The sequence below is a fragment of the Kogia breviceps genome, chromosome X (assembly GCF_026419965.1).
Source record: "Kogia breviceps isolate mKogBre1 chromosome X, mKogBre1 haplotype 1, whole genome shotgun sequence".
NCBI classification, from domain to species: Eukaryota; Metazoa; Chordata; class Mammalia; order Artiodactyla; family Physeteridae; genus Kogia; species Kogia breviceps.
Window position 1 is genome coordinate 29,376,069 of NC_081330.1, and position 19,063 is coordinate 29,395,131.

Consider the following 19,063-nt stretch of genomic DNA (forward strand, 5'->3'; position numbering starts at 1 on the left):
TCTTCAGGGAGCTAGAGAGCATGGCTTGAAAATAATAGCAGGGGCAAAGCTTCCCTTCCTGCTCAGTTGAAGTCCACTGATAAAGGTGTAGAAAGGTCCATTGATGGCCACATAGATAACATTTAACTTCAGATACTAAAGTATTCAGAGTTGAATGTGACCATATATATCAACCCTTTCAGTTTGGAGAAGAAACTGAAGACTAGAGATGTTGAGAGACCCAAGAAAGGTAACAAATTACTTAGAATGAACTGGGGCTTGAACTTGGATTCCCTGATCCTGGGGCCATTGTGTTTTCCATCAGACCCGGAGGCTGTCCTTGGAGAGTCTAGTGGGGGAGATGGCAAGGACATCTGATGGCCGGATGAGTTCCTCACGGTCCGGATTTATGAAAATATGCATCAGTTTAATACTGTCTTGGAATTCATGAGATGGAAGCATAGGTCAAGCCTGTTTGGAGAAAATTGGAAGTACAGTTTTCTCTAGCCACATCTCTGAGCCGTGTAGCTGATAGGGTCTTGGTGCTCTGGCTGGGTGTCAGGCCTGTGCCTCTAAGGTGGGAGAGCTGAGTTCAGGACATTGGTCTGCCAGAGACCTTCCAGCTCCACATAATATCAAATGGCGAAAGCTGTCCCAGAGATCTCCGTCTCAAGGCTAAGACCCAGCTCCACTCAATGACCAGCAAGGTACAGTGCTAGACACCCTACGCCAAACAACTAGCAAGACAGGAACACAACCACACCCATTAGCAGAGAGGCAGCCTAAAATCATAATAAGGTCACAGACACCCCAAAACACACCACTGATGCGGTCCTGCCCACCAGAAAGACAAGATCCAGCCTCACCCACCAGAACACAGGCACTAGTCCCCTCCACCAGGAAGCCTACACACCCCACTTAACCAACCTTAGCCACTGGGGACAGACACCAGAAACAACGGGAACTACGAACTTGCAGCCTGCTAAAAGGAGACCCCAAACACAGTAAGTTAAGCAAAATGAGAAGACAGAGAAATACACAGCAGATGAAGGAGCAAGGTAAAAACCCACCAGACCAAACCAATGAAGAGGAAATAGGCAGTCTACCTGAAAAAAAATTCAGAGTAATGATAGTAAAGATGATCCAAAATCTTGGAAATAGAATGGAGAAAATACAAGAAACGTTTAACAAGGATCTAGAAGAACTAAATAGCAAACAAACAATGATGAACAACACAATAAATGAAATTAAAAATTCTGTAGAAGGAATCAGTAGCAGAATAATTGAGGCAGAAGAATGGATAAGTGACCTGGAAAACAAAATAGTGGAAATAATTACCACAGAGCAGAATAAAGGAAAAAGAATGAAAAGAATTGAGGACAGTCACAGAGACCTCTGGGACAACATTAAACGCACCAACATTCAAATTATAGGGGTCCCAGAAGAGGAAGGGAAAAAGAAAGGGACTGAGAAAATATTTGAAGAGATTATAGTTAAAAACTTCCCTAATTTGGGAAAGGAAATAGTCAATCAATCCCAGGAAGCACAGAGAGTCCCATACAGGATAAAACCAAGGAGAAACATGCCAAGACACATACTAATCACACTATCAAAAATTAAATACAAAGACAAAATATTAAAAGCGGCAAGGGAAAAACAACAAATAACATACAAAGGAATCCCCATAAGGTTAACAGCTGATCTTTCAGCAGAAACTCTGCAAGCCAGAAGGGAGTGGCAAGATATATTTAAAGTGATGAAAGGGAAAAACCTACAACCAAGATTACTCTACCCAGCAAGGATCTCATTCAGATTCGACAGAGAAAATAAAACCTTTACAGACAAGGAAAAGCTAAGAGAATACAGCACCACCAAACCAGCTTTACAACAAGTGTTAAAGGAACTTCTCTAGGCAGGAAACACAAGAGAAGGAAAAGACCTACAATAACAAACCCCAAACAATTAAGAAAATGGTATTAGTAGCATACATATGGATAATTACCTTAAATGTAAATGGATTAAATGCTCCCACCAAAAGATGCAGACTGGCTGAATGGATACAAAAAGAAGACCCGTAATTTTTGCTGTCCACAAGAGACCCACTTCAGACCTAGGGACGCATACAGACTGAAAGTGAGGGGATGGAAAAAGATATTCCATGCAAATGGAAATCAAAAGAAAGCTAGAGTAGCAATTCTCATATCAGACAAAATAGACTTTAAAATGAAGACTATTACAAGGGACAAAGAAGGACACTAAATAATGATCAAGGGAGCAATCCAAGAAGAAGATATAACAATTGTAAATATTTATGCACCCAATATAGGAGCACCTCAATACAAAAGGCAAATGCTAATAGCCGTAAAACGGGAAATCGACAGTAACACAGTCATAGTGGAGGACTTTAACACCCCACTTTCACCAATGGACGGATCATCCAAAATGAAAATAAATAAAGAAACACAAGCTTTAAATGATACATTAAACAGGGTGGACTTAATTGATATCTGTAGGACATTCCATCCAAAAACAACAGAATACACTTTCTTCTCAAGTGCTCATGGAACATTCTCCAGGATAGATCATATCTTGGGTCACAAATCAAGCCTTGGTAATTTTAAGAAAATTGAAATTGTATCAAGTATCTTTTCCGACCACAGTGCTATGAGACTAGATATCCATTACAGGAAAAAAATCTGTAAAAGATACAAACACATGGAGGCTAAACAATACACTACTTAATAACTAAGAGGTCACTGAAGAAATCAAAGAGGAAATCAAAAATTACCTAGAAACAATGACAATGAAAACACCACGACCCAAAACCTATGGGATACAACAAAAGCAGTTCTAAGAGGGAAGTTTATAGCAATACAATCCTGCTTCAAGAAACAAGAAACATCTCAAATAAACAACCTAACCTTACACCTACAGCAATTAGAGAAAGAAGAGCAAAACAAACCCCAAGTTAACTGAAGGAAAGAAATCATAAAGATCAGATCAGAAATAAATGAAAAAGAAATGAAGGAAACTATAGCAAAGATCAATAAAACTAAAAGCTGGTTCTTTGAGAAGATAAACAAAATTGATAAACCATTAGCCAGACTCATCAAGAAAAAAAGGGAGAGGACTCAAATCAGTAGAATTAGAAATGAAAAAGGAGAAGTAACAACTGACACTGCAGAAATACAAAGAATCATGACAGATTACTACAAGCAACTATATGTCAATAAAATGGACAACCTGGAAGAAATGGACAAATTCTTAGAAAAGCACGAACTTGCAAGACTGAAACAGGAAGAAATAGAAAATATGAACAGACCAATCACAGGCACTGAAATTGAGACTGTGATTAAAAATCTTCCAACAAACAAAAGCCCAGGACCAGATGGCTTCACAGGTGAATTCTATCAAACATTTAGAGAAAAGCTAACACCTATCCTTCTCAAACTCTTCCAAAATATAGCAGAGGGAGGAACACTCCCAAACTCATTCTACAAGGACACCATCACCCTGATACCAAAACCAGACAAAGATGTCACAAAGAAAGAAAACTACAGGCCAATATTGCTGATGAACACAGATGCAAAAATCCTCAACAAAATACCAGCAAACAGAATCCAACAGCACATTTAAAGGATCATATACCATGATCAAGTGGGGTTTATCCCAGGAATGCAAGGATTCTTCAATATATGCAAATCAGTCCATGTGATAAACCATATTAACAAATTGAGGGAGAAAAACCATATGATCATCTCAATAGGTACAGAAAAAGCTTTCAACAAAATTCAACACCAATTTATGATAAAAACACTCCAGAAAGTAGAAATAGTGGGAACTTTCCTCAGCATAATAAAGGCCATATATGACAAACCCACAGCCAACATCATTCTCAATGGTGAAAAACTGAAATCATTTTCTCTAAGATCGGGAGCAAGGCAAGGTTGTCCACTCTCACCACTATTATTCAACATAGTTTTGGGAGTTTTAGCCACAGCAGTCGGAGAAGAAAAAGAAATAAAGGGAATCCAAATCGAAAAAGAAGAAGTAAAGCTGTCACTGTTTGCAGATGACATGATACTATACACAGAGAATCCTAAAGATGCTACCAGAAAACTACTAGAGCTAATCAATGCATTTGGTAAAATTTCAGGATACAAAATTAATGCACAGAAATCTCTTGCATTCCTATACAGTAGTGATTAAAAATGTGAAGGAGAAATTAAGGAAATACTCCCATTTACCATTGCAACAAAAAGAATAAAAACCTAGAAATAAACCTACCTAAGGAGTCAAAAGACCTGTATGCAGAAAACTATAAGACACTGATGAAAGAAATTAAAGATGATACAAACAGATGGAGAGATATACCATGTTCTTGGATAGGAAGAATCAACATGGTGAAAATGACTCTGCTACCCAAAGCAATCTACAGATTCAGTGCAATCCCTATGAAACTACCAATGGCATTTTTTACAGAATTAGAACAAAAAATTTCACCATTTGTATGGAAACACAAAAGACCCCAAACAGCCAAAGCAGTCTTGAGAAAGAAAAACGGAGCTGAAGGAATCAGGCTCCCTGACTTCAGACTATACTTACAAAGCTGCAGTCATCACGACAGTATGCTTCTGGCACAAAAACCAAAGTATAGATCAATGGAACAGGGTAGAAAGCCCAGAGATAAACCCACACACATATGGTCACCTTATTTTTGATAAAGGAGGCAAGAATATACAATGGAGAAAAGACAGCCTCTTCAATAAGTGGTACAGGGAAAAGTGGACAGCTACATGTAAAAGAATGAAATTAGAACACTCCCTAACACTATACACAAAAATGAACTCAAAATGGATTAAAGACCTAAATGTTAGGCCAGACACTATCAAACTCTTAGAGGAAAACATAGGCAGAACACTCTATGACATAAATCACAGCAAGATCCGTTTTGACCCACCTCCTAGAGAAATGGAAATAAAACCAAAAGTAAACAAATGGGACCTAATGAAACTTAGAAGCTTTTGCACAGCAAAGGAAACCATAAACAAGACCAATAGACAACCCTCAGAATGGGAGAAAATATTTGCAAATGAAGCAGCTGACAAAGGACTAATGTCCAAAATTTACAAGCAGCTCATGTAGCTCAATATCAAAAAAATAAACAACCTAATCCAAAAATGGGCAGAAGACCTAAATAGACATTTCTCCAAAGAATATATACAGATTGCCAACAAACACATGCAAGAATGCTCAACATCACTAATCATTAGAGAAATGCAAATCAAAACTACAATGAGGTATCACCTCACATCAGGCAGAATGGCCATCATCAAAAAATCTAGAAACAATAAGTGCTGGAGAGGGTGTGGAGAAAAGGGAACCCTCTTGCACTGTTGGTGGGGATGTAAATTGATACAGCCACTATGGAGAACAGTACGGAGGTTCCTTAAAAAACTAAAAGTAGAACTACCATACGACCCAGCAATCCCACTACTGGGTGTATACCCTGAGAAAACCATAATTCTAAAAGAGTCATGTACCAAAATGTTCATTGCAGCTCTATTTACAATAGCCAGGACATGGAAGCAACCTAAGTGTCCTTCAACAGATGATTGGATAAAGAAGGTGTGGCACATATATACAATGGAATATTACTCAGCCATTAAAAGAAACAAAATTGAGTTATTTGTAGTGAGGTGGATGGATCTAGAGACTGTCATACAGAGTGAAGCAAGTCAGAAAGAGAAAAACAAATACTGTATGCTAACACATATATATGGAATGTAAAAAAAAAAAAAAGGTTCTGAAGAACCTAGGAGCAGGACAGGAATAAAGATGCAGATGTAAAGAATGGACTTGAGGACATGGGGAGGGGGAAGAGTAAGCTGGGACAAAATAAGAGAGTGGCATGGACTTATATACACTACCAAATGTAAAATAGCTAGTGGGAAGCAGCCGCATAGCAGATGGAGATCAGCTTGGTGCTTTGTATCCAACTACAGGGGTGGGAGGGAGACGCCAGAGGGAGGAGATATGGGGATATATGTATATGTATAGCTGATTCACTTTGTTATAAAGCAGAAACTAACACACCATTGTAAAGCGATTATACTCCAATAAAGATGTTAAAAAAAAAAGTATGTGTAATTTTTCATTTTGATTTATATATTGCTTCATTGCCCCCAAAGAGATTTCATCAGTTTATGATTTCATCAGTATCTGTTTCTTCATAACCTTTCTTGTTATCTTTTTAATCTCTGCAACGTTTGTACTGTTCGCTTTTATTCCTAACATGTTCTTGTTATCTCACTCTTTTTGCCAGAAGTTTGTCACTATCATTTGGCTAAAAAACCCCACAGCCCAACAAATCAGCTTTCACTTTTCTTGATCTTCTGTCGTTTTGTTTTCATTTGACCGTATATGTTGTTTAGAAGTTTTTCTTAGTATTCAAACAGATATTTTTGGTTATCACTTATTACTGATTTTTAGCATAATTGCATATTGATTAGAGAATGTACTCTGATTTCAGTCCTTTGAATATTTGTTGAGACTTACTTTATAGCCCAGTATGTGGTCTAGTTTTGCAAATGTTGTGTCTGTGGTTGTGAAAAGGTGTTCTCGCCATTTGCTGAAATAATGGTCTATGTATGCCCAATAGAGTAAACTTGATAATTTTATTCAAATTATGTATAACCTTACTGGGTTATTTTTGTCTGCTTGTTCTGTCAGCTACTGAGAGAGATGGTTTAAAATATTACATTGTAATAGGTGAATTTTTCAGTTTCCTACTGCTATTCAGTTAGTTTTGCTTTATATATTTTCAGGCCATGTATTAAGTGCGTAAAAGTTTAGGATTGTTTTACCTTCCTGGTGAATTGAAACTTTTATCATGATGTGGTCAGGAGAAGAAGCCTCTATTTACTCTGCTTCTTTCTCTTTTCTGCCTCAATAGCATCCTCCCTTCACACACCTGGCTGTGGAAATGACAGTAGATTGAGTGGAAGTTCAACCCCATCTGTTGGGGGTAGCAACCACAGTATTTGCAATTCCCCAAATGCCTCTAACCATAAGAAAGTCTTAAAAGAATGGAGGAAGTAATTCTGAAAGTTGGGGGAAGGGGTGTTTGGAAAACAATGGTCATGGCTTCCTAACTAGCAATATTAAGTTGGCTGCTCAGACAGTGTATCCACCTTCCCTACATAATTTTTACTGCCTTCTACCAGCCATCACTGCCTGTTCCTCATCCTTGCTGCTAATTTTCATATTTGCCTGTTCTGTGCCACCCCATTGTGTATCTGTCAGGGAGGTCACTGTAGATCAAATCATATAGTTTCAAAGTCACAAGGGAACTTACAAGATGTTTTAAGTTGTCCCTTCCCACCCTCAGTACACTTTATAGATAAGGAAATGGAGTTCCCGATAGGTGAAGTCACTTTTTCAGCATTATACCTTTTAGCAGAGTGGAGATTAGAAACAAAGCCACCTTTCTGGCCCTCCGGTCCTATATTTCCTGATTTTTTCCACTTGAGATTCTCATTAAAGTCACAGACCTGGCAGTCTGCTGATTACTGGAATGTTCTACCTATATAAAGTGCTACGAGCTGTTTCTTCTTTGGGCTGTCTTTGATGCAAAAGGACACTGTGACCTTAGCTGAAATGTTGGTTCTACCTAAAGTTTTGTTTGTGGAGTGAAACCTCAATCATAAATCTGTCAGCTCTTTTCAGTTTAGCCACCCTTGTAGGTTGAGAAAAAACTGGTTCTCAAAGGATCCAGAACCTCTTCAAATGCATATTTATGAGTCTGACCTGGCAGCAGGTGTTCATACGTATTTCACCTAGTGAAATAAATTTGCTCGCATCATTCTGCTGTCACAGTTCCACTGTACTGTTCTCAGTAAATTGCTTTTTCTTCACTTATCATGCAGACTGCCAGGATATTTTCCTGGATGTTCTACTCCTTTGGATTATGCTAGTGCTTGGTATGTGAACTCATTGGGGCTGATGGCCTTACCATTATGGTAAGTGTACTTCAAGCAGGCCATAGAATTTACGACCATGGCAAACATTTTCCACTGGTGATCTTTTAAGAACTTATCGTCAGTTTGTAAACTCCATGTAGAAGCTTTGTGCCCATAATTATTATATATGTATGAAGACTGGGTTCTAGTGAATTCATTTTTATTCACCCCCTTGCCTCCGCCAACTCTCAGCATAAAAGTCTGGTAAGATATACTTGGGTTTGTGTGGCTGGTTCTCTTTCTTTCCTTTCTGCTCCCCTGCCCTACCACGTATACTTTTAATTTTCTCTATCTAAGCTTCCCCTTCCCTTCTAGAGAGCCTCTCCATGTATTGAGAGTTATTGATGGAATGCGCTACACATATGAAGAGTATGGGAGAAGATAATGCTTTGAGAACTACTGGTCCCTCCCGTTGGATTGGTGAGCTGTTTAGATGGTGTATGTAGTTTATCGTTTCAGTGTCTCAGATCCTTGCTTTTCTCGCAAGCACAGTCTCAGAGGCGATAAAGACTGATTTGAGACTTTATGGGACAATGTGTAGGAGTTAACTAGGCAAAGTGGGGGAAGGAGGGGTCATTCTGGGCTGAGGGAGCCATATAAGGGAGATAATAAAACATGAACTAGGGCAAGGAACTCAGTTTGTGTGCTGGGGGTGAAGAGTGATGAAAATTCGCAAGTGACCAGGTCCTCACTGAAAGGCTTATATAAAATTCCAAAGAGTTTAGATTTTATACTGAAGACAGTGGAGAGCCACTGCAGTATTGTTTAGCAGAAAAGTGCCTTCAGAATGGCCTTTCAGCAATATTACTGAGGCTACCATTTGTGGAAAGAATTGAAGGAAGGAAAGTCCAGAGATTAGATTAGTTAGAAAGCTGATACTGTAATCTAAGCTACAGATAAGTGTCAAATCTAAGGTCTAATAGAGTAAAGATGGAGGAGGAGGGATGGATTTGAAAGCCAGTTGAAGGCTTCACAACTTGCATGCATGAAGGAGTGAGAAAGTGGGAAGGAGTAAAGGCTGCAGCCCAGATTTCTGGCTTGCACTTGCTTGGCAGAAGAGATGCCATCCCTAGTGCCAGAGAATACAAAGCGGGGGGCACCGATCAAATCATGTCAATAGGATGAGGAGTTAAATTCGAAACATGTTAAAATCAAGGCACTTTTGTGCCATCCAGGTTACCTAGTAGACAGTTGGCTATGTGGCTCTGGCTCTCAGAAGAGGTCTTGGATTTAAAAAATACAATAATTATACATTATGTGTTTTATACCACGATAAAAAAATCATTTAAAAATAAAACCAGTGTTTTTAAACACTTATTTTAGAAGTCGTCAGCAAACAGGTGCTTCTTGAAGCCAAGGGGATGCATGAGATTGATTGTCTCTGGTGGGTATATAAAGGGAGAAGGGCTGAAACCTGAGACCAGATTAACGGAACCACCAACATTGCAGATAGAACTGGGCAGAGGAAGTGGAGATCTAAAATAGTGGCGTGAGGAAAACCAGAAGATGAAGCGTGAGTGGATTTAGGAAGAAAGAGTTGTTTAGAGTGGTCTTCAGCGCCATGCTGCAGAGATGCCAGGTCAAAAAGGAATGAACGTGCTCACTGACTTGAATGTACCTACTTGACCTTCTTAGTGACCTTGGTTGATGAGAGCAGTTTCATGCACTGCACTATTTTGTGTTTTTTTTTTTTTTTTTTTTTTTTTTTTTTTTTTTGCGGTATGCGGGCCTCTCACTGTTGTGGCCTCTCCCGTTGCGGAGCACAGGCTCCGGACGCGCAGGCCCAGCGGCCATGGCTCACGGGCTTAGTTGCTCCGCGGCACGTGGGATCTTCCCGGACCAGGGCACGAACCCGTGTCTCCTGCATCGGCAGGCGGATTCTCAACCACTGCGCCACCAGGGAAGCCCCCACTGCACTATTTTGAAGTGATGCTTTTGCCGGTCTTCTCCACTGGAGACATCTTTGCATTGTCCACAGTACCTCACACGTAGCAAGCACTCAATGAATATATGTTGAATTAACAAATTTGAATGTGATCTTCCTTACTATTGGGAGAAATACTAACTGAAGACTGGACGTGCTTTGCTAAAAGTTCAGAATGTGGTGGAGAGAGTAAGAGTCTGCTAGGTGCCGCCTCTGTGTCATAAGATATTTGTGGGAAAAGGCATAAAAATTCTTAGCTGAAATAGTTGACGGTTTCTGATCTTCTGTTTTATTGGAGCATTAGAATGTTTTAACATTTAATATTATTAATACAGTTCACTTTGAAACAGCTTTTCTCTCTTCTGTTTCTTCTTGATATGTGGAAATCTCAGTTTCAGTTGAGGTCACTTGTACCTTATTTAGAAAGAGCAGCATAGGAAGAGAATGTTGTGGTGTGTTCTAGGAGTAAGGTTATTTTGAAACGAACTCTTCTGTGTTTGCTTGTTTTTTAATGTGCTGCAATATAGCAAAATTAACATATATTGCGATCTAAATTGTTATATACAATTTGGGTTTATCAGCAACCTTTAAAAGAGCTTTTGAACATTTTCATCATTGGATAATTTGTTAGGTTTATATGGTGTCACTTGGGCTTCTGGAATGTTATCATTTAGTTAGAACTTAGCCTGAGCTTGTATAGCTTGCCTTAGATAAAACTTTCTCTTTAAAGGATGTGGCTCATACTATAGTGGTAGCACTGGGGAGAAGGGCTGGCAGGAGAGAGGTGTGGAGTAGTGTGTAGAGAAAAGAAGGTGCTATGGTTAAATTTATGTGTCAGTTTGGCCGTTTGGTCAAACATTATATTCTAGGGGTTTCTTTGGAGGTGTTTTTTTTTTTTTTTTTTTTTTTTGCGATATGCGGGCCTCTCACTGCTGTGGCCTCTCCCTTTGCGGAGCACAGGCTCCGGACGCGCAGGCTCAGCGGCCATGGCTCACGGGCCCAGCCGCTCCGCGGCATGTGGGATCTTCCCGGACCGGGGCACGAACCCGTGTCCCCTGCATCGGCAGGCGGACTCTCAACCACTGCGCCATCAGGGAAGGCCTGGAGGTATTATTTAGATGAGATTAACATGTAAATCAGTAGACTGAGTAAAGCGGATTACATGTGGGTGGCTCTTATCCAATCATTTGAAGGTCTTAATAGAAAAAGATTGATCTACCCCTAATAACCAACAAGGACCTGCTCAATGTCATGTGCCAGCCTGGATGGCAGGGGAGTTTGTCGGGGAGAATGGATACATGTATCTGTATGGCTGAGTTCCTTTGCTGTGCACCTGAAACTATCACAACATTGTTAATCGGCTATATGCCAGTATAAAATAAAAAGTTAAAAAAGAAAAAAAAAGATTGTTCTACCCTTAAGAAAGGAGAATTCTGCTCCCCCCCCTCCCTCCGAGACTACCTTCCAGCCCAAGCTTCAATATCATCTCTTCTCTGGGTCTCTAGCCTGCCAGCCTTCCCAGTTGTGAGCCATTTCCTTAAAATGTGTGTGTGTGTGTGTGTGTGTGTGTGTGTGTGTGTGTGTGTGTGTGTGTGTATTAAAAAATAATAAAATATATTTTAAAAGTATAGATATGTTATATATTTATATATAATATGAAATGTATAAATGTATATTTTATAATATATAGCATATATTTATAATGTATAGATATATAACATACTATTTTACTTCTCTCTATATTATACTATATTTTATATATACTATATTTTATAAAGGTATATGTATCAATATACTTATAGATATATGTATCTTATTGCTTCTTTTCTCTGGAGACCCCCGACTAATACAGGAAACAATATTTGTACTTTATTATTTTGAGCATTTTGCTTTGCAGGTCTACCTCTGTGTTTCCTTTTTATCTGGCGCTTTTTGGAATCATGTGACACACTCGTACACAGATGCAGTTCCGCGAAAGTGCCGAGAGCTTACTGTGTGTACAGTCGTCCCTCAGATCTGCAAGGGATTTGTTCCAGGACCCCCCTTGGGTATCCAAGGATACCCAAATCCTTGGATGCTCAAGCCCCTTATACAAAATGGCCTAGTGCAGTGAATACAGTCTCTCCTCTGTTTCCGTGGGGTCCACATCAGAGGATACCAAGGACCAACTGAAGAGCAAGGTAAACTGCTAGCTATTGTGGCGGCTCCCAGATGAACACTGCTAGGCCTTCGCTCTTGAGGTGTGTAAGAGTGGAAATGCTCAAACATCTATGAGATAGGGCAGATTGAGAGCAATTCTGTAAGAGAAGGCTAAGCAGCATGCGGTGGAAATGAGCAGGGAGTGATGACTTATGCTTGGGCAATTGGGGAAGGTTTGGGCTGGTCCTTAAGGATGTGTGGGGCTTAAATTTCTGCCTTGTGGTGGAGGAAGTGGGGTTGTATTAATCAAAGCGTATCCCAGAAAGAGGGGATACGAGGAACAAAGGCCCAGTACTAAGGAAGAAGGGGCCGCATTGGGAATAGGAGAAAAAGGTGACTGTTATTTTGTGAGGAGCATTCTCTACTACGGAGACATCTTCAGAATCAAATGGACCTTTGAAAAGAGACAGCCTGCTGTTTCCTCTCAGCAGCTGTGGGTTGGAATGAATGCGAATGTGTGCAAATGCTGGTATACACCTCTCCGTTTTCTTCCTCCAGAGGTGCTTCTGCTTGGAGACACCACAGCCTAATTGTTGACTCTGGTCTGTTGTACTATCTGGGACTGGCTTAATTTTACCTTTGGGTTAAGTGTCACTCGGGAAGGAAAGAAAATGTAGCTTGGGGTTTGACATCTCTACTCCTTAATTGTGCTCAGGGCTTATCTCTTAGTGGTCATTAGGATTTGCAGCTTCCTGTGAACATGGCCGCTGGAATGCTGTGAGGGTATTTTTTCTTTGCTTGTGACGTATTTTGCAATAACTCAAGTGAGATGACATTTGCGAAAGTGCTTTATAAGCTCTAAAGTACTGAATGGATAGACGCAGGCATTATCATAAGGTGGTTGTTGTTTTTTCTAGAAACAGTGAATGCTGTTAGTGTCATATTTAAGTTTTTGAGAGAGGGCCTTACTCTGACTTTCTGCAATGGAATATTGGTATAATAGCTTTTATAACAGGTTTTGTTTGCCTTTTCCAGAATGTCATAGAAATGTAATCATACACTATTTAGTCTTATGAGTCTGGCTCTTTTGCTTAGATAGCATAATACCTTTGAGATTCATCCAAATTGTTGCATGTATCAATAATTTTTTCCTTTTTATTGCTGAGTAATATTTTTTGGTGTGAATGTACTGCCATTTGTTTGTTGAAGAACACTTGGGCTGTTTTTAGTTTGGGGTGACTATAAATAAAGCTGCCAAAAATATTTGTTTACAGATTTTCACTTGAAGATAAGTTTTCATTTCTTAGGGTAAATATCTTGGGGTAGGATTGATGGATCATATGGCAAACGTATGTTTAACTTTTTATAAGAAAATGCAAAGCTGTTTTCCAGGGTGGGTACGATTTTCTATTTCTACCCACGATTTATGAGAATTTCAGTTGCTCGGCATCTTTGCCAGCATCCTGGTGGTTTTTTTTTTGTTTTGTTTTTTTTAAATTTTAGCCATTCTAGTAGGTATGTGTTGGTATCTCATTGTGCTTATTTTTTTAAGTGAATGAGTCTTATTGTATGTAAATTATTCCCTGCAAGCACCTTGGTGTAATTTTTAAAAATGTTATCTCATTATATTTTTTAATGAATGAATTTTTAATATGTAAATCATACCCCCAATAATTGATCATTTTTTAAAAGTACCAGTAACAAAGTAGGAGAAAACGATAGTTACATATAAAAGTGACTAAGGATGCATATCTAAAGTAGAAAACTAATTCATAAATTTAAAAAGAAAAGCCAGAATCAACTATACTTCAATAAAATAAATTTTTAAGAAAAGAAAGCAAAACACAAACAGGGCAAGTGATTGAAATGGTAAATTCACAGAAAAAGACATGCCAATAACTAGTAAGTATAAGACTCTGCCTCACTAGTGAAATATCAGGAAATTCAATGAGGCTTTTTAAAAAAATGTACATCAGATAAGTCCAGGGGGTGGGCAGGTAATTAAACTCACTCTTCCTGGGAGTGTCAGTTAGTATGGCCTTTGGAACAGTTTCTATTACCTATAAAAACAATACAAATACCCTTAATTCCAGTGATTCTGCTTTGAAGAGCGGATCCAACAGAAAGTCTTTCACATGTGCGCACAGGTGTATGTCTCAACTGAAGAAAAATGCACAACCGAAAGTTAAATTTTCTTTGGGCACCTTACTGAGGACTATAGCCTGGGAGACAGCCTCTCAGAGAGCTCTGAGGAACTGCTTGGAAGAGGTAGGGGAGGAGCCAGGATATATATGAATTTTAGGGGTTGGGGAATACATGCAGTCAATCTTGGTAAAAGATTACTGCTAATCACAAAGAACAGACATCTCAAGTTAATGATTTTACTGCTTTTCTATGGGATGATGCGAGAATCTGGGCTCACTGAAATTATTCCATAGGTATGCATCCTAAATATCTAGGGCCAATATCCAGAGCACAGAATGTTTTCTGTTCTTTTCTTTCTTTCTTCCTGGATTCCTCTCAGGGCACACCTTCGGGTGACTGGCTACAGTGGCTGATGGCTTGATGGTAGGCAATGTTCTTTGTTTATTGGAACGGCAGGCAACATTTCCTTTCCACATATGACTCAGAATGTTTATATAATATTACTTGTGTTCTAAAAAATATTTACTTATTTATTTGGCTGCTTAGTTGCGGTGTGCGGGCTTCTCTTTAGTTGTGGCATGCAAACTCCAGAGCGCACGGGCTCAGGAGTCGTGGCACACAGGCTTAGTTGCCTCACGGAATGTGGGATCTTAGTTCCCCGACCAGGGATCGAACCCATGTACCCTGCATTGGAAGGCAGATTCTCAATCGCTGGACCACCAGGGAGGTCCCTATAATATTACTTGTAATGAGGAACTATTGGAAACTTCCGAAGTATGTGCCAGTGGGAAAATGGGTAAAGAATTATTTTATTGCATTCATTTGCAAGTACCTAATGACTAATGATTTTGAGCATCGTTTCATGTGCTTCTTGGTTTTTCTTATATCTTTTGGTTTAGTATCTGTTCAAATCTTTTGCTCAGTGAAGATTGGATTGTCTTTATTGTTGAATTGTAATTGTTCTTTATAGATTCTGGATGCAAATGCTTTATCAGATATGTGGTCTGCAAATATTTTTTTCTTAGATTCTTTAGTTTTTTTCTTAGTTTCTTCTTGTTTTCATTCTCTTTTTTTTTTTTTTTTTTTTTTTTGCGGTATGTGGGCCTCTCACTGTTGTGGCCTCTCCCGTTGCGGAGCACAGGCTCCGGACGCGCAGGCCTAGCGGCCATGGCTCACGGGCTTAGTTGCTCCGCGGCATGTGGGATCTTCCCGGACCAGGGCACGAACCCGTGTCTCCTGAATCGGCAGGCGGATTCTCAACCACTGCGCCACCAGGGAAGCCCCTGTTTTCATTCTCTTGATGGTAGCTTTCTCAGAACAAGAGATTGTAATTTTAATAAAGACCAATTTATCAATTTTTTTCTCTCTTGGATTATGCTTTTCATGGCATAGGTATAAAATCTTTGCCTAACCCAAGATCCTGAAGATTTTCTCCTATCCTTTCTTCCAGAAGTTTTATAGATTTTTGCCTTTTATATTTAGTTCTGTGATCCATTTTGAGTTGACTTAAAGTTTTATTTCCTAGGAATAATTTCATTTGTTTTAACTCAGAGAATAATTATGCTATAAGAGTACAATTGTAGGAGCTATTGTCTCTGGTTGGTATTTTGGAAACATGGCTTCATCAATGATTTTAAGCTCTTTTGACCTTGCCCAGCCAGAAGAAATATAGGAGACTTTGTGACTTAGTTACTCAAAAGTGAGTGTACTTAAAACAAGTTTCACGAAAACATATTTATCCTAAATACCAGTATTTATCCTTACTACGTTTTCCCCAGCAGTTCTGTTTCATTAAAAACAAATGCCTGTCTTGACCCATTAAACAGATTTCATGTCCCACTAATGGGTCCAGGTCAGTTGAAAAACACTGACTTAACTACCTTAGTTGGAACTCACAGCCATCACTATCTCCACTTATAAACATAACTTGTTGCCCTTTTCTTTCTGTTAAGTAATAATCCTCCTCATTTTTTTCTCTAATCACAATTTAATTTTTGGTGTAACTTAGACGGTTTTTACATAATACTGCCAGCCATGTTGTCAGAAAATAACAGTAAGTAGAGCATTTTTTTCTAGCTTTATCAGGGTATGATTGACACATAATATTGTGTAAGTCTAAGGTATTGATTTGATACCCTTACATATTGCAAAATGATTACCACCACAGAGTTAGTTAATACTTCCATCATGTTACATAATTACCAGTTCTTTTTGTGGTGAGAACATTTAAGATCTACTGTCTTAGCAACTTTCAAGTATACAGTAAGTATTATTAATTGTAATCACAATGCTGTACATTAGATTCCCAAACCTTATTTATCTTGTAACTGGCAGTTTGTACCCTTTGACCAACATCTCCCCATTTCCCCCACCTCCAAGTTTCTTTTACTTGTAATGGAAACACAGCACTGGTGAGGGATGAGTATGAGGGAAAGGGGCAAGGGCTCAGTAACCTTGGCAGCTATTCTCATGTTTTGGTAGCATTTGTGTTTTGGGCTACATTGGCTTCATTTTTACTTCTTTCTATGAGAGGCATTCATTCCTCTCTCTCTCTCTCTCTGAAGATTGGCTTTCTCTGATTCTCTTTGCACATGGCTGCCCCAAGACCTTGAATTTAATTTTGGCCAGACTAGGATTAAACAGGATAATTAGTTTAGCTTAGGACAAGTTCCACCCCTGCTGCTATCAACTTTGCCCAAAGAGGGTGGGACCAGAAAATAGAACCCATGTCTATTGTTCTGAATCAAAGATATACAGTTCTCACAGACTGAGAAGGGTGTTGGGTCTCTTAAAAGTTCACTAAGTGCTGGTTGACATACATTTATCTTTTCAAATGTATTTAAAATAATTTAGTTTTCAGAATATAGAAATTCATAAAAAGTTTGTAGGATATTAAAAAAACAAAACTAAAATTAGGGATTGCAAAACCAGAAAAAGTCACACTATCATCCAAGAATGACTTTTCTTTTTATTTCCTTCATTTGTAATATAATTACATAACACATAGGAATTTAGTTAAATGTATTGACCACAGAGTGCTCCGTATTTTAAAAAGTGGCAGTCATTTACATACAGAATATCTGTGCATCCAACAAATGGGGGAGTTGGAGGTTGAAGAAAATAGATATTTAAAGTATTAAACATGTAATACAGATTTAAATTGCAGTAAATTTTTCCTCATGGTTTGAATGAAAGCACCTTATTTGTCGAGTTTTCATTTAAATATATTAAAATTCACAATTATCATCAAATAGGGAAGGGAAGATAGGAAAGTGACATTTATTACAATTCTGCTTAGTTAGGCACTTATTATGTTATTCCATTCAGTCCTTATAACTGCCCTTTGAGAAGTAGGTATCCCTATCCCATGGCCAATGAAGAAATTAAAACCCGGGGGAAATAGCTTGCCAATATGTGTTTGGGCTAAGATTTAAGCTCAGGTCTGCATGACTTGCAAGTCTCTTCTCTCCCCACCCTACCCTTCGGGAGCATGAAAAATTTATGTACACAACCTTTCTAGAGGAGGCTATAGGTAAGACTATATAGGAGCCACCCAGCTCCTTTTCTTGTCTATGTACTTAAATCTCAGTTTCAACATCGTGGCAGCCATTTCTCCAATATCTGGAGTGAAGAGAGAGTCCTATCAGTTATGTAACGTTAGTCACTTGAGGACCTGGATTTTTCAGAGGTCATTCAACTGATAAATCAATGATTAAAAATAGCTGTAGCTTCTTCAGTTTGCAAAAAAAAAATGTTTTTTAACCTTATATTCTAAAGATTAATGCATGCTGAATTGGGAATTGGGGGTGAAAAAGGGAAAGCTGACCCTTCTTTGTTAGTCTGAATAAACAGGAAGAGGAAAGCAAAGACTGGCTAAGCAGTACAAGACAGTATTTTAAGCTTTCCCCTTTTAATGTGAAAAATCAAAAGAAATATATATTTTAGAAATATTGTTGAAGACAAATATTTATGACTTAAATTCTTTACATTTTAGTTAGGTGAAACAAATTTAAATTGTTTGTTCTTGATGATGTTGACTGGATAGAGGCAAATATTCATGATTTTTACCAAAGGGTTAATGATAGTTTACCTTCTAATTTATCAGTCTGTAATTTCATACTTAGTCTGAAAAACTTTAAAGCCACGGCTAGGGTATAATTCCTAAAATAACTAGTTTTTGTGTTTGGATGTGAAGAATAGTCATTAATGTTCTAGCAAAAGATAAGAATGTGCTCTCTTGTACGTAATCCGATTACATGTGGTCTCCCTGGTTTATCACTTAAGATTAAGTTGATATGAATTAAATCTAGCTTAATACTATATCTATTAGGAATTCACAATGACCTTTTTAAAATAGAGGGACGGGAGATGCAGATGAGTTTGATGTTCCAGAATTTATATTGCTGCTATCTTTCAGGACATGAAAGGAGGAATTCCAATCATTGTTTTAGTTCTTGTTTGTTCCCTTAGAAGCTATCTTTTCTAGTTAAGTGACAGACTAATAAACCATGACATGCTTTAACCATCAGAGTCTTGACCAAACTAATTTCAGCAGCATTTCTCTTCTAGACGTACCTAATTAAAAGTAACCCTGAGTTACTGACTCAGACGGTGGCCCAGGTTTAGGGAAAGTGAAGCCCACTTAGAGTTAATTGGTTGAACCAATTGTCCCCCATTGTTCTTTTCAATGCCACTAATGTTTTTTTTCTCATTGTCATGCCTAGAAGCTGGGATGGGAGCTTATTAGTGACAGAATTTTCTTCTCCGGAAGCTAAACCCTCGGTATTGTGGCCTCTTGACCTGTTCTTCTTTCTGACTTCTTGAGCCCATTTTCTTATTCCTCTGAAGTCCAGCC

The 19,063-nt window shown here is 38.6% G+C and overlaps 1 protein-coding gene across 2 annotated transcripts in view; it reads left to right on the forward strand.

Moving 5' to 3' along the window:
* Positions 1-19,063, forward strand: part of KLHL13 (kelch like family member 13) — a 187,992-nt gene that overhangs the window by 22,744 nt on the left and 146,185 nt on the right. The window contains exon 2 of one of the 2 annotated variants that reach the window (XM_067023227.1): positions 8,316-8,420. The exons of the other annotated variant lie outside the window; for it this stretch is intronic. The gene's annotated coding sequence lies outside the window, so the exon portion shown is untranslated. The remainder of the gene's footprint in view (positions 1-8,315; positions 8,421-19,063) is intronic. 2 annotated transcript variants of the gene reach the window in all.